Here is a 16,713-nt window from a genome sequence, read left to right as displayed (position 1 = left end):
TCTTTCAGTTAAACTCTGTTTACTTGTTTCAATCAAACACTGATTAGTTTCGATTATTTTATTATTATTTGACATATGAATTTAGCTTACAAATAGGCTCTTTTATAACCTTAGAAAAATACACCCATTACATATTAGAACTCATAACACATTTAGAGAATTTTGTGTTTACGTTTTGAGGGTTCTTTATTTTCGGGTTTTTGAGGTTTAGTTTTTTATATTTATCTTTTGTACTCTTCGTTCTTTTTCCATTATAGTAAAATTATCTTTTTCCGTGATTTTTTATCCTTTTTGGAGGAGTTTTTCCACGTTAAATTTGTGCGTTTAATTTCTCAATTTCTTATGCTATTTTTACTTGTTCGTTGCTTAATCGAATCGATCCTAACAAGTGGTATCAGAGCTAGTTCAGTTTTCATAGATCAGCTCATTCAGAGATGGCAACAACAATGTTTGAAATTGAGAAGTTCGATGGTAAGACAAATTTTAATCTATGGCAAGTTCGGATGATGGTAATTCTAGTTCAATCTGGTTTGAAAAAGGTTGTTACCGGAAAAAAAACCTAAGAATCTAAATAAAACAGAATGGGAAGAGCTTGATGAAAAGGCTTTGTCTGTAATCTAGTTGTGCCTCACGAATATGGTATTGCAAGAGGTATTGATGGAGAAGACCTCATCTGCCTTGTGGAAAAGGTTAGAAACTCTTTATGCGACTAAGTCTCTGGCTAACTGTTTAGTGTTGAAACAACGTCTATTTACGTTTCGCATGAACAAAGGTGAGCCTCTTAGAGATCACATCAATCAATTCATTACTCTTTTAAATGATTTAAAGAACGTTGAGGCTCATATTGATGATGAAGATCAAGCTATGCTATTATTGTGCTATTTACCTCCTTCATACAAGTCTTTTAGGGAGACCCTGATTTATGGCAGAGACAAACTCTCATTTGAAGATGTGAAGGGTCATTTGTTGAGTAGAGACAAACTCGACAATAAGCTTCATTTGGATAGCAAGACAGATAAGCAAGCTTCCGTTTTCATAGCATCAAAGAAACGAGACAAAAGGTGTCGCTATTGTAAAAAGTTAGGTCACGTCAAAGTAGATTGTTATAAACTGCGAAATAAAAAAGCTGCTAAGAGTAACGAGGGAGATGTAAGTGGTGCTAATTTGGCCGATGAAAATGGTGATGATTTCTTGCTAGTGTCAACGAGCGATAACTCCAAGCTCACATCCAAATGGATCCTAGATTCAAGATGTTCTTTCCACATGTATCCCGATAGAGAATGGTTCTCCACATACAGTTCGATTGAAGGTGGAGTTGTATGCATGGAAAATGATTCATCTAGTAAGGTAACTGGTATTGGTACTATTAAAATTAAAATGCACGATGGGACGATTAGGACACTCTCAGACGTCAAGTATGTACTTGATTTACGAAAGAATCTCATCTCCTTGAGTATTTTAGACTTGAAATGATGCAGAATCAACATCGAGTCGAGCGGCATTAAAGTATATCGTGGAGCTCTCGTTTTGTTAAAAGGTAAAAGAACCGACAGTCTTTATATATTGGAAAGTTCTACAGTGATCGGTGAAATCAAACGTCCCTCGTCCGTTACAGAGTTGAAGTCAACTCGTTTGGAGCAGAGGCAACTTGGTCATAGGAGGGAAAAAGGTATGACCATTTCGTTGAAGAAAGGTTCTCTTTTAGATGCAGGTTTTGAAAAGTTAGGGCACTATGTTCGTGAAAATCAGACCCGGTTTAGTTTTGATTTGGCAGTGTACAAGTCGAAGGCTAGAAGTCTTCTAGTTTCTGAACACAAATTTGACTCAGTTAATTCCCTGCATAGTTCAAGATAGGCTCGTGGCGGGCTTTGGCAAAGATGGCGTTGTGGAAATATGAGTCAAGGTGGAGATTTGTTAAATATGACTCATATTTTCAGTCAAATTTGAGAAATAATCTTTCAGTTAAACTCTGTTTACTTGTTTCAATCAAACACTGATTAGTTTAGATTATTTTATTATTATTTGACCTATGAATTTAGCCTATAAATAGGCTCTTTTCTAACCTTAGAAAAATACGTCCATTAGATATTAGAACTCACAACACATTTAGAGAATTTTTTGTTTACGTTTTAAGGGTTCTTTATTTTCGGGTTTTTGGGGTTTAGTTTTTTATCTTTATCTTTTGTACTCTTCGTTCTTTTTCCATTATAGCAAAATTATCTTTGCCCGTAGTTTTTTATCCTCTTTGGAGGATTTTTTCCATGTTAAATTTGTGTGTTCAATTCTCAATTTCTTCTGCTATTTTTACTTGTTCGTTGCTTAATCGGATCGATCCTAACATTAATGAAAATTACAAGGTTAATTAATAAGGTTATAATGGTAATTATGAAATAAATTAAGTTAAATAATAAAAACATGGTGTCATCTTCACCATTTAGCTTCCACCACTGAAAATGCATGAAAAAAACAGCCATGGATGAAGATATATTCGGCCAAGCTTTGGAGATTAATGGGTGAGTGATTTTTGCTCAGTTTTTAATAATTTCTACATTTTTGATATCGTTGTTTTGTAATCTAGCTAGTCCGTACCTCCGATTTTGAAATTGTTAACGATTTTGATAGTTTCCATTGTTGAGCTTATATGTTCTTTGATGTTTAATGGTGAAATATGAATATTTGATGTTAGATTTTCATATTTTATAAAGTGATTTTTTATGAAAATGCAAATTAGGGATTAAATTGTGAAATATTGAAATTATGTGGTTAAAAGTGTGGTTATTTGGAAAATATGGGCTGTTAAGGAAATAAAAAGAATTCGACTAAGCTTGGGTAGGATGAAAGTGCATGAAATTGTGATTTTATGTGATAAGGACTAAATTACAAAAATGTGAAATAAAAAGGGCAAAAGTGTAATTTTGCCAAAATGTGTAAATTGTGTTAAATTGAATGAATTAATGATTAAGTAAGTAAATTTTGTTATTATATAGATTGAGAAAAATGATATTCGAATCTAGAACGGGGGAAAACAAAGTATCGGATTAGTCGACCTAATTCGTCGTTACAGCAAATGAGGTAAGTTCGTATGCTAATAAATGTACTTAAATTGTGTTATAAATGCTTATTTATTTTTTAATTGAATTGAATGTTGAATGGTCATGATTACGAGCAAGAATCAATAGAGTTTTGATATCCAAAAGTCTCGTACGAACCTTAGGAATAGTATAGGATACAAATGTCATGACATTAAGTTATCGAGATGTGATTACATGTAAGACCATGTCTGAGACATTGGCATTGTATTGTGATTACGTGTAAGACCATGTCTAGGACATTGGCATCGTTATATGATTTCGTGTAAGACCATGTCTGGGACAGTGGCATCGATATGTGGTAACATGTTAGACCATATCTGGGATATGGCATTGTATGAGCCTTATGTGATATCCGAGTATCCTTAGCGATTCCAAAGGGTTCAACGGGCAAGGTCAAGACGAGAATGAAAGTACAATCAAATTAAGTGATACAAGTATGAACAGAACCTATATGAGAATCAATTAAAGGTAATTTGGTAAGTTTCTAGTGTATCATGTATATGAAATGAGAAAGATTTATGTGTAAGTATGTTTCATGCCAAAATGTGTTTATTTGGCTATAATGAGGTATGAATTGAATGATATGTGAGATATGAGTTACAGTTGTTTTAACTAAATATACATATGGCACATAGTGTGCGAAACATCGTTATTTGATGATATTTCACATAATTCACTTGGCTAAAGAAAAAGGTGATGAATATTGAATTGAATATAGTTTATTTATATAATTGCTTTGCAGATGAAAATGTGAATAAATTGATAAGAAGTATTCAAACCATACGTGTTTTGAATGAATAAACTCATTAAAATCTTGATTAACTATGCGCATGAATTTGAGATAGAATGGTGAAATCATATGAATTATATCATGTTTTGAGTAAGTGTTAAAATACGGTTATTTAATAATATGAATTTATTTCCATACAAGTTTATTAAGCTTTTAAAGCTTACTTTATGTTCTTTTTCCTATGTTTATAGTGATTCAAAGGCTTGCTCAGGTTGGAAGTAGTCAGAGATCGTATCACACTATCCAGCTATGGTTTCGTACATGTAAGCTTTTTAATTTAGATTATATGGCATGTATAGGATTTATGGTTATTTGCTGAGTACAACTAATTTGGTAACTGATGCCTATGTGTTTGATGCAATTAGTCATGAGATGTGGCTTGAAAATGATGTTATTTTTATGTGTAAAGGATGCCTTATGTTATGGCATAATTTTGGTATACTTTGTGGTGGTTCAAGTTGTTTACTTGATTATTTGGTAAGTAATGAGTACTTATTTATATAATGCATGATTTTAAACTTGATTAATGAATGTCATATGTGTTTTGGTATATGATGGAATAGGTATAAAATGAGAAATGAATCATGCTAGTTTTGGTATGTGTTTTGTACAGGAAATGGTTATGATTTGAGTTGATGAAATGAAGGGAATTGGTATGATATGTTTGATGCATATAATAACATGTTTTGGCTACCTATTAATGTATTGAAATGGTGCAAAATGTTGTGTTTTAGGTATGCTTGAGGAGGGTGAGAAATGTGGCTTTTACCAAGCCTATTTTTGTCCACACGAGCATGTGTCTCAATCGTGTGCGACACACGGTCATGTTATACGGCTGTGTGTCCTCTGGGGTAGCCCTTCGAATTTAAGTCAGTAAACCCTACAGGTTTGGCACGGCCTAAACACACGGGCGTGTCTACTGGCCGTGTGCGACACACAGGCTGGCACATGGGCGTGTAGCTGGCCATGTGACCCAAGTCAGTAACCTCTCCAGATTTCCCACAGCCATGGCACACGGGCGTGTCCTCGGTCATGTGGTACAAGTCAATATGTATGCCCTCTTTTTGCATGGTCTGTGACACGGGCGTGTCTGGTAGCCGTGTGAGGCACACGGCCTATTCACAAGGACGTGTGACCCCTGAACGTTTGAAAATTTTATAAGTTTCACAAAGTTTGCAAATATTATTAGTTTAGTCTTGAACCACTTCTAAGCATGTTTTGAGGCCTTGAAGAGTCTCGTAAGGGACAAAATGATTGTGTTTTCGTAATTATGACTATGAATTTTTAAAGTATGTAATATTGATGTGATTTGATCAGTAATGCATCGTAACCCTATTCTGGCAACGGATATAGGTTAAGGGTGTTACAATGAAACCAAAATTCCCTCATAAACCAAGGTTATGAACTGAAATAAAAAGAATGCCTGTTGAGTTAGTACACATGAATTTTAACTTTATTTAATTTACAAAAGAAAAAAAAACAAAATTTAACCTTCCATCTTATATTGAAATGGTATTTTTACCATTTCATCCTTAATTTAATTATCTTAAAAGTCGTTAGGCAATAAAAAATCTAACTTTTGCAACTTCTACAATTTATTCCTTATACCGTAATTGTTCACTTTTTTAGTAAAGTTACCTTTAAAAAATTCAATTCATCTATGTAATAACTCCGTAAATATTTAATAAAAATATTTATGAGTTTAGTTTACAGAAACGAGTTCCCGATACCTCAATTTCTAAAACCACTAACTCTATCATAAAAAAAAGAATTTGGAAACCATTGTTTCTGACTCCACTATCTTTCGGGTTATTACAGTACCAATGAAGGTACATTCATTAGACACTTAGGATGATTGTTTTTTGTATGTTTTTTGTCATGTTTGAATGTGTTTTGAATAGGTGAAAATGGTTGGAAATGACTTGGTTTGGTACCTAAGAAATGGTGTTTGAATAGCTTATTTTTTAAGTCATTTTGGTTACACATGGCCTGGGACATTGGCTGCCACATGGCTGTGTCCCACACACAACCTCCCCACATGGTCGTGTGTCTTATTGATTTTTTAAGTTCAGGAATTTTTTCACACGGTTTACAAATGTTACACAGCCTGGCGACACGGCCGTGTGACCCTATTTTCAAATTGTACATAGTTTGAGGACACAGGCATGTAAAGTGGCACCACACAGCCTCATTCATGTCACACGATCGTGTGACCCTTATTTACAGTATTTTTCACATTTTTCTACTTTTTTTTAGATTAGTCCTTGTTTCTAAATTGATTTTTAAGTTCTATAGGCCCGACTTAAGTTTTTTTTTTTTTTTGCCTATATGCTATGAACAATGATTGGCTATTGAATTATGATGATTAAATTTAACTCTAAATTATTTTGATTTTTTTGGACTTGTTAATTGCTGTAGCATCTCATAACCTTAATCCGGCGACAGAGACGAGTTAAGGGTGTTACACTATACAATCTATTAAGTCTACAATTAGGAAATAAAATTACAAGGTAAGTGAACTTAAAAATGACATTGGTAAATAGCTTGTAACTTGTTGAATTGGTACCTTACTATAGTTCTTATTGAGATAGATTTATGTATGATGGTATGGATTATAAGTGTTATATATATATAAATATAAAAGTAATGATTTGATTTAAATTACAAACTTAATTCTTGATATGCTTACTAAGCTCTCGCGAGCTTAACGTGTTTCTTTTCGAAGGCGTAGGTGAGGACTTGTTTTGAAGCTTTAAAAAGGGAAGGTTGAACTCTACTCATCTCATCACAAATCAAGCTTAGAAGAGAGTATGAATCTAAATTTTTGGGCATTAGTTTTTGGCATGCACATAGGCATATATGTTGAGAAATGTTTATGGATGAATTCAATGGAAGTTATGTTGCTTTTGGACCACTTTGTAAATTTTGTAATTTGGATATATATATATATATATGGTATTGATTTGAATTAATTCATGTTCAAGGTTGGAAACTAACATGTTTAAATGGTTTGTTGGTTCATATGGATGATATATACCATATAAATGTTGCTCTAAGTAATAAGGAGCAAATTGTTTAAGTTTTAAGGTGGCAGGACTGGAGTTGTGACGTCGGGCTCGTGAAGTCGCGACGATCCCTACTCAGTGAGTGAAATCGTAATGAGCATAAGTCTGAAAGTGACGTCGCGACATGGAAACCATGAAGTCACAACAAGTACCCAATAGTTTTGATACGGACCAGGCCGCATCATGTTTCGATACAACTCGACGACACTGAGATTGGCCTAAACACGAGGGGCCCAAGTGCAAAATGAAGCTTAATTTCAACTCAACGAGCTCAATCTTAGTTTTCCCCAGCTTATCTAGCTCGCTCCTAGCTCATTAAGCTCAATTTTATCTCATTTTAATTTATGCATTTTATTTGTTGGAATAAAACATTAATTATGATTTAGTTATTTTTAGTTAATTACAGTTGAGTCTTAAATATATCTTAAGTCTATTAATGCATGTTAATTGGTACAGCATTTAATGTGTCTTAAGCTGAACAATTTAAATGCGGGTTTTAAATATGTCTTAGTTTAGTATATATTAAATAGGCCTTTTAATGTGTCTTAGTTTTAGACATCTTTAATACATGACTTATTTTAGACCAATTAAATATGTCTAAGTTGTGTTTAATGTGTCTTGTAGGAATTGTGAATGGACAGCATTAAGGTGTTCACATTGGCTGCTGCTAGGAAGCTTCCTTTGGCTGTTCATATGGCACCATTATAAGCTGAACACAACCTCCCAAGAGCCATTTTGGGTTCAGCAAGGCATCAAGTGTTTTCACACTTGTTCTTCAGCTGAATAATCATGTTCACACCTTTGTGGCCATCCAATTTCATGAGTTCACACCTAAATGGCTACTAAAATTCAGCTAATCAATTGGATAACTATTCATGCGCCCAAGGTGCCTTTATGAGCTATATGACCATTTGGTTTTTCAAGGCAGCATCTTAGCTTGTTCACACAAACTTGGCTGATCACTTTCCAAGCTAATTTAGCTCCTTCATGAACTCATTTAAAACCAGCTAATTCGAATTATCAATGGAAATGGTTGTTGGCGTCACCAAGGAGCAGAATACTTCTAGAGATATGTTGAAGAGTCCAATAGTTATTTTTAGCTTAATTAAGCTGAATTAAAGCTGACCATTTTGCTTACCTAGTGTCCATTCAGCTAGCTAATGTTTGAGCTATAAATATAAAGCTCATTTGATGTAAATTAGACTTTTTGCTCATTTGATGAATGTTTATAACATTTGTAAGTTATTCAACTCTCTAATTTCATTTAAGACTCAAGCTGACTTATCTAGCATCACTAGTGGCGTCTACCCTGTTTCTTTTTGAACTTATCACTCAATTCCAAGTGTGGCATTCACCCCATTGATGCCTTTAGTTCCTATCTTCCTAGATAGCGGGTCAAGGTCCTATCTACATCATCAGTCCACCTTATAAGTCTCGGGTCAATACTCACTCATAGTATTAGTTCATTCTTGACCCTTAAACTCCATTTCCATTCCATCCACAACTATCAACTTATTCACTTTGTTTGTTGTTATTTGAATCTTCATCACCCTTTCACTTAGCCATTTCAACTATCATCTTTTATAACAACCCGATTTAGGGCTTAATCGGAACAGTGGTCTCGGGACCACAAATTTGAAGTTATAAAATTATTTTTATTATTTTTATGAGGTTATGGTACTATTATATAAGTGCATGTAAATTTTGGTAAGTTAATTTTAGCAATTTCTAGTCCAATTTCAAAAAATGACTAAATCGCATAAAAGGCAAAAGTTACATTTTAGTGCCCAAATGTGTTAAATAGCTAGAAAATCAAATTTGAGGGCTTTTAAAGGGCAATTACACCCTTTTTAATAGTGTTAGCTGGCCATGGAGTGAGGGGAGACAAAATTGTCAAAGTTAGGTGAAGCTTAAGTCACCAATTTTGACTAGTTTCATTTCTAATAAAAGAAAAAGAAAAAGAAGGAAAGAGCTATCATCTTTTCTGCCTTCTTAGTCAAAAATATCAAAAAATATTTAACGTTTAAGAGCTTGAAATTTTAGCAACTTGAAGCACTCATAAGTAAATGATTTTGATAGTCTCTTAATGATTTTTTTTGCATTTTTGAGACCTTTGAAGCATGAGCTTTCAAGTGAGGGTGCTATTTTGTAAAATGATGAATGGTTTAGGGTTTTTGTCATGAAAATATTTATGAGGTTTTCTGAGTTTTAATGGAAGAAAATGAGTCCTAGTTGTGTTATAAACAACTTTTGTGAAAGGTGTTAGCATGAAAACACCTAAAAGGGACTATTTTGCATAAGTTGCAAGATAGGTGGTAAGTGTGTGAAATAGTGAGAATTTGGGATTTATCTAGTAGTGAAAAGAGTTTAACTAGGCTTGAAATACGAAGAAATTCGATAAAAAATCAAATTTCAAGCATAGGGGTAAAATGGTCATTTTGCCAAGGCCTAGGGGCAAAATGGTTATTTTACCAAAGATGTGAATTTATGAATGCCTAATTATGTTTAGTGACTAAATGGATGTATATTGTTAATATAGATCAAGATTTGCCAAAATCGAGCCTAAACCGGGGCAAAGCCAAGCAATCAGATTAAGCCGTCTGGTCAAGCACTTTTTGTAATCCGAGGAAAGTTGTATGTAAATAATATAACTACATTGTTAATACTTGTATTCATATTGCCATTGAATTGATATTGTACGAGTTGTTAAGTTATAAATTGAGAATGCCTTGTAATATTTGAGATAGTAGAAATATCCCGTTGAAACCTTAGGATATGAACTGGATATTCGTGCCAAGACATTAGGTGATTTGTGCGCCAGTGTAAGACCATGTCTGGGGCATGGCATTGGCATCCAGATGAGGGCTAGTGTAAGACATGTCTGGGACATGCATCAGCTATATTATAAGAGCCAGTGTAAGACCATGTTGGGGACATGGCATCGGCACAGAGATGAGTGCCAGAGTAAGACATGTTTGGGACATTCATCGGCCTCGACAGAGATAGCCAGTGTAAGACGTGTCTGGGATACGTATCGGCCAAGGGTTGTGCTAGTGTAAGACATGTCTAGGACATGCATCAGCACGCATATATGAGAACCAGTGTAAGACCATGTCTGGGACATGGCATCGGCAATTTATCCCATGTTGAAGGTTAAGACCATGTCTGGGACATGGCATCGGCAATTTATCCCATGTTGAAGGTTCATAGAATATCTAGTAGTATTCCAAACGGTTCACTGGTGAAAGTTATAGTTCAATTTTGATAAAGAAAGGATGATCATGTTGTGAGTGTTTCAGGTACTTATATGATAAGCATGAGTAATGAGCTTAATTTAGAAAATGAGACTCGAGTAGATGATAATGAGTAAGTTAAGTTATGTTTACCTTTGAGCTATAAGCATGATGGTAAATGGTGAGATAGTTGTTGTATATTTATTTATATGCAACTTACTAAGCTTTATGCTTACTCTTTTTCCTTTCCTTCTTCTTTCAGTATCGCCAGGCTAGCTTAAGAATCCCATAAAGTCAGAGATATCGATCACACCATCAGCCGCAGCACTCAGTATAGTTTGATTTATATTTTTGAAGGTGACATGTATAGGGCTAGACTAGGATGTTGTATTAAAATAATTATTCATGTATTTTTGGCTTAAGTCAAAGGCCCTTCACTTTGTATCAAACCTGGAATAATGGCTATTATTCATTTTTATGAATGCATATAATGTTCTTTCTATGGATAAATTGGTGTCCATTGTAATGAAATTTGTATATTGACATGATCTTGTGTAGGTTGTGCAAAATGGGTGACAAAATGGCTTGGGAAATAACCTAGTTTATCCACACGGCTCATGCCCATGGGTGTGTGTTATGGTCGTGCGTCCCCTGCACTTAAAACTTTAAAGTCATTTTAGTACACGGGCATGTGCCCAAGCCATGATATAAAGTCAGTATGCATGCTAGTAGTACACGGACAAGAGACACGGCCATGTGTCTTGACCGTGGGAAGAACACGGTTGTAGGACACAGGCGTGTTCTTGGGCCATGTGGTTTTGACAGAATGCCCAGGTTTTCAGACATGATTTTGGGACATGGGCGTGTCCCTAGCACACGGTCTTGTGTTCTATACCCACACGGGCGTGTGGAGCCTTGATGCATGAAATTTTCCAAATTTTTCATGAGTTCTCGGTTGGGTTCTGAACCACCCCGGATGTATGTTTTAGACCTCGTAAGCCCGTATATGAGATAGATTGCTTGTGAAAAGAAAAGTTTTTAAATTGTTTGAGATTTCATGTCCCAGTTTTATACAGTTGGTTGAGTTTAAGTCAGGTAGCACCACTAACCCTATCCTAGCGTCGGATACGGGCGAGGGGTGTTACATCTTTGGTTTACTTTGTTTCAACACCTAGCCGAACCTATCCTTAATCCATCTTAAAACTCTTTGAAAACCTTCCATTTAAGCCTACATTTAGCTAAATTCCCTTAAACTCTAAATTGAACGAAACTTCTCCATTTAATGATCAGGCACAACAAATGACTCGAATCAAGTCATCGAGGCAAGATCTTATCAAGTTTAGACCTTACAATTTGGTCCTTAAATGACCTCCGATTACCTTTGGAGTTCGTAAGCTCGTTTTAAGATTGGATCAGTATTTAAATCATATTTTGATCTTATCAATATGAATATAATTGTTCAATCACATTCGAATGAATATAGTTGCTTTGGCAACAAATGTGACATCCCAGTACCTTGACCCGACAATCTGGTCAGGTAAGGGGTGTTACAACTACTTATCATCTACATAACCAACAAAATCCTTTTATAATAAAAAGAGCCATTAATGCCTTTGTAACTAGAAAAATGGATTAGATTACTATTATTAATTGTTAGCTTTGTAACTCTCATTCTTGAGACACTCTAAATATGAGTCTATCACAACTGGGTGAGGGACTTTTGGTACTTTCACATTCTAACTCTCAAAGCCCTTTTAAATTCTCACAACTTGTTTTCTTGGCTTAGCATTATCATCAGCCACATTTCCCTTTCTCCGCCTTACCAACCACTACCTACCACTACGTTCAGTATTATCGAACCTTCTCCAGTCTTCCTCTACGCTTCCTTCCAGTACATCCCATTCACTTATTTGCAACATTTCCTCTCTCTATCAAAGAACCTTCAACAAAATTTATTTAAAAAATAATGTTTATTTTATTTTTTAGGGTAAACTAAATTAGTAGTCACCCAACTGTTAGGAAGTTTCTTTTTTGGTTACCCAATTATAAAAAGTTTCAAAAATGATCACTTAACTATTTGATTTTTTTGTCACTGGCCATTAATTACTAATAGAAAGTTGATGTGGTAGCTTTTAACATTGGCATATTAACAAATTTAATTGTAACATCCCAAAAATTAGGGGTTAGTAGAATCGGGTTTGTGAATTGAGAGAGTGTGTTCACACCCTAATTTTTTAGATTATGCGTTTCTAGAAAATAAATAAGTTACTAGTCTATTTGTTAAGTGTTAGTGAAATGGTCATTGAAATCCAAGTTCAAATTCCTTCTGTAATGGCCCAAATTTATTATATTGGGTGCTATTTGTGACATGTAAATTGATATGGTTCATTGGTTAAGTGTCTGGTTGTGTGCTTGAGGTTCTATGTTTGATTCCCTTCCCTTAGAATTTTTTATTTTTTTATCCCAATATCTGGGTTGGCACATCTAGTTTATCTTTCATTTATGTATGTTTATTGAAAAGAATGAGCTTGTTGGTTTATTGGTAAGGCCTTAGCTTACCTTTAGGTTCCAAGTTTGAATCTTGTAGTGTGCGAAGATGAAAATTATAATTATTCCCTAAAACTCTCTCTTTTTTTGTCCCACTTCCCCCTCTTTCTCCACTTTCTTTTGCACGTTGTTTCTTTTTGTTGTTGTAGTTCTCCTTTGCTGAATTTTTTAGTGTTTCTTCTTCTAGCTATCTCTTCTTTTCCTCTCTTTCTATTTGTTTCCATTAAATCGTAAATAGCACTATGTTATTCACTTCATTGCCGCCATATATTCTGTATCAGCAGACATCGACAGTTATCACATTCTATCACACGCAATCGACCATCATCGACAGCCATCAACAATCATCACACTCTATCGCATGCGATCGACAGTCATCGGCAATTATCGTATCTTGTCACACGCAATCAGCAACCATCGAATTTGTCACTCCCTATGCGCCACTAGCCTACAGCAGTAACAACCCTTCTCAGCAGTCTTTTGGCAATTGTGGCTAATTCCCTCAATATTCGATAACCCTTATTTGCCACCCCTAGCCATTCTCTACATAGATTAGGTGTGAGTCCTAATCTTATGCGATCTATAAGGGTATGATGATAATCGTATACAATTGTGCCTTATTTGAAATCATTCAATTGTGATCAGTGTTCCTTTTCTGGTGGTGACCAAAAGTAAATATCACCCTAACTATTAAGTTGGTGTTAGTTGATGGACTATGGGTATGCTTTGGTTATGGCCAAATTTGGGTAGGTAAGTTGGGTGTTATGATTGAAGGGTAAGTATGCCTTAATAGAGTTAACCGATAACATGTATGTTCTACAATGTTGCTAATGAGATACTTGCTTGGGTTATTTGTGATGGCTGAATTGGCCAATACCTGTTTCTGATCTGTTAAACTATATTTGCAATTAATATGTCCTAATATGTTTTATCTGAATATGTCAATAGCATGTTTTTGATCTGTTAAACTATATGTGCAACTAGTATGTTCTGATCTGTTTTATCTACATATGGGCACATATGATTTGAGTAAGCTCAGTTATGTTATGCCATTTGCATGTGCATTAGGGTTAGGTTATGTATAATTTGGAGGAAGTTCTGGCAAACTACGATCTGTAATTCTGGCGGTTTACCCGCAAATTCTAATTTGGCAATTAAACTACATTATTTATTTCTAGCGGTATTTCCGTAATAAATCTGGCAGCTTGTCTGCATAATTTCTAGTGGCTAAAGACCAGGATTTCAGTGTATTTGGTTGGAAGGGTTTCTAATTACCCTAATTGGTGTGTTGGGTGGACGGAGATGGTATGAAATGGATGGGGGTAGGATTTGTTCCGCTAACACTTTGCATTGCATCGTTTGATCATACCCATGCTCATGCGCTGGTTGGAAATTGTCATGCTTATTACGAACTTTGTTTTGATGGTATTGATTGATAATTTGCTATGTACCGTTGTTGGCTTTGTATAGATGGCTTATCATTTTTCTGAGAATAGCTTTATGACTGAATTGTTACTTTTTTACTCACACTGAGCTTCTAAAAGCTCAACCCCCTAATTTTCTCCTTTCAGATAATCCTCAAAGTTAAAATCAGACACAAAATTATAATTTTATAATTAGTTGGGATTGTAAAAAAATTTATACAAACAATGGCATGGGATTGGACTTTGAATTTTATTTTGACTAAGCATGCATGTAATATGGTTAAATTGTATTGCCCCAAAATTTTAGTTTTTGAATTGTTAAAATTTGACAAAGTAAATTTATCTGGTTCAGTGGTTGAGTGTTGTGTTTGTGTGTGTGTGTGAGGTTTTTGGTTTGAATTCTTTTCCTTTAAATTTTGTTAATTTTTGTCCATCCCCTGACTGTGGATATTAGAGTTATATATTATTTTCGCTCAATTAATGTTAGAATGAACCTACTGGTTCAACGATAAGGCTTCAGGTGACCTTTTTGTCCTATGTTCGAATCTCTACATGTGCTTGTGGGGAAGTAGGTAGTGTTTTTTTAAAATTACTTTTGAGCATTATCCCAAAAATACTCTAAAAAAATATTTGTCGTTCTACTCTTTCAACTTTTCTCCCTTTTTCTTAGTTTTTGTTTCTTTTTCATGTTTTGCTACTTTGTGGGTTCCTTATCATTTTCATCTTTTGTTGCCTTCTTACTCTTGTGTTCCGTTCGTTTCGCGCCATTAATCTTTCATTATGTCTTGCGTAAGTGGTTATTAATGGTTTCTTATAAGGAATTTGTGAAGGTGGAATTGGTTATTATTATGGCGTAAAGTTTATTTATTTTAAAATTTTTGTTTTAGATAAGGATCTTGAGACAAACGTTCCTTCGATAAACTGTTGGAAGTTGTTGTTTGATTTGTGTAAGTAATCGAATGTTGTGCTAGTGGTTGTTTGGTGTTGTTAAGGATTATCGGTTAGCGCTTGTGGTTGAATTAGTAGCTTTGTTTTAGTGTTTCGTTACTAAATTGGGCATTCTTATTTTGATTTTAAGTACTGGAATTTCGACTGTGGTGTGGACATCAAAAAATGTTCAAATGTGTAACAAAAAACCCAAAAAATAGCAAACGGAGCGATGCCAAAAAGCGGACTATCAGCACCACACGGTCGTGTGCCAGACCATGCAGGCCGCACAGGCTGGGTCAGTTTGGCCATATGGGCCACACGGGTTGGGCTAGTTGGGTCATGTGGGCCCATTTTCTGAAAATTTTCCTTAGGGCCATAATTGATGTGCAAATTGAACTTAACTATTTTGTAGGGTCTGTGATACGTAAATATGACGTTAAAACATGAAATTTGATATTCTGCTACTATAGGAGAAATGGATAAAGCATGTGTATCATTTGCTAGCATGCCAAAAATGTGAAATACATATATGTTCTATAATTTGATAATTTTGATAGCATGTTCTTATGTGAAAAGCATGCACGACATATGTACATTTGTTATCTATTAGTATTTGCATGAGCATTGGGGTGGGAACATGAATTGATGGAAGAAGTGTTAACAGTTTAATAATTTGTCTTATCTTGTGGTTAAAACCACATATATCTGTCTGGTGGCTTGATCATATATATCTGAATCTGGCGGTTTACTGTATTATATTTGGCAGCTTAACTGCAATATTCTAAAAAGTGACATACGCTCACTTATAGGTGTACGGGATTGGATGGGTATTTATTACCCTAATTGGTGTGTAGTGATGGACGGAGATGATATGTAACGAATAGGAGTAGGATTTATATTTGTTCTGAATCTACATATATGTATTTGAATCTGCATTTGTAGTTGAATTTGATTTTGTATCTGTATCTGATTTGTTTGTTGGGTTGAGTTATACACTAAGCTCGTAGCTCACCCTTTTGTTTGTTTTCTCCCAGGTAATTAGTAAACTTAGGATCAGACGGCCCGTGGGATCTCGGAATTGGTTACTGGTTAAAAATGGTTAAACTAAGGAATTGGTTACTGGTTAAAAATGGTTAAACTAAGGACTTTTTGTTAAATTTGGACTATTCGAGATTTTTTGGACCGTAAATGGTTTTGGGCTTATTTCTTGTTTTTGAATTGTTTTACTGTATTTAAAACTAAAGTATATTTCAAACTGCAATGTTATCAAGGTACAAATCAAACCACAATTTTCAAAGCTTATTAACTTGAAGAAATTTCGCTGCAAATTGGAACGATCACTTAAATGGTTTTCCAAAATAATAATATAAATGATTTTAAAGAGAATTTTTCCTTAAAATTGGAAAACAAATAATCAAAGTAAACACTATTTTACCTTTTCAAGTTAGATTTCTTGGTTTTTAAACGAGTTTGTGTAACTTCTCTAGGTTCGGAGGCCAGGTTAGATGATTGGCAAACCAAAAATTCGATCATATAAGTTTGAAACACGGTTTTAAATAACAAGCTAAAGTCATTGTATTTTCCTGCTGCAAAATCCGTACTTGAATTTCTGAAAAGTAATTTATAAGTCAA

The sequence above is a fragment of the Gossypium arboreum genome, chromosome 9 (assembly GCF_025698485.1).
Source record: "Gossypium arboreum isolate Shixiya-1 chromosome 9, ASM2569848v2, whole genome shotgun sequence".
NCBI classification, from domain to species: Eukaryota; Viridiplantae; Streptophyta; class Magnoliopsida; order Malvales; family Malvaceae; genus Gossypium; species Gossypium arboreum.
This window is presented reverse-complemented; position numbering follows the sequence as displayed.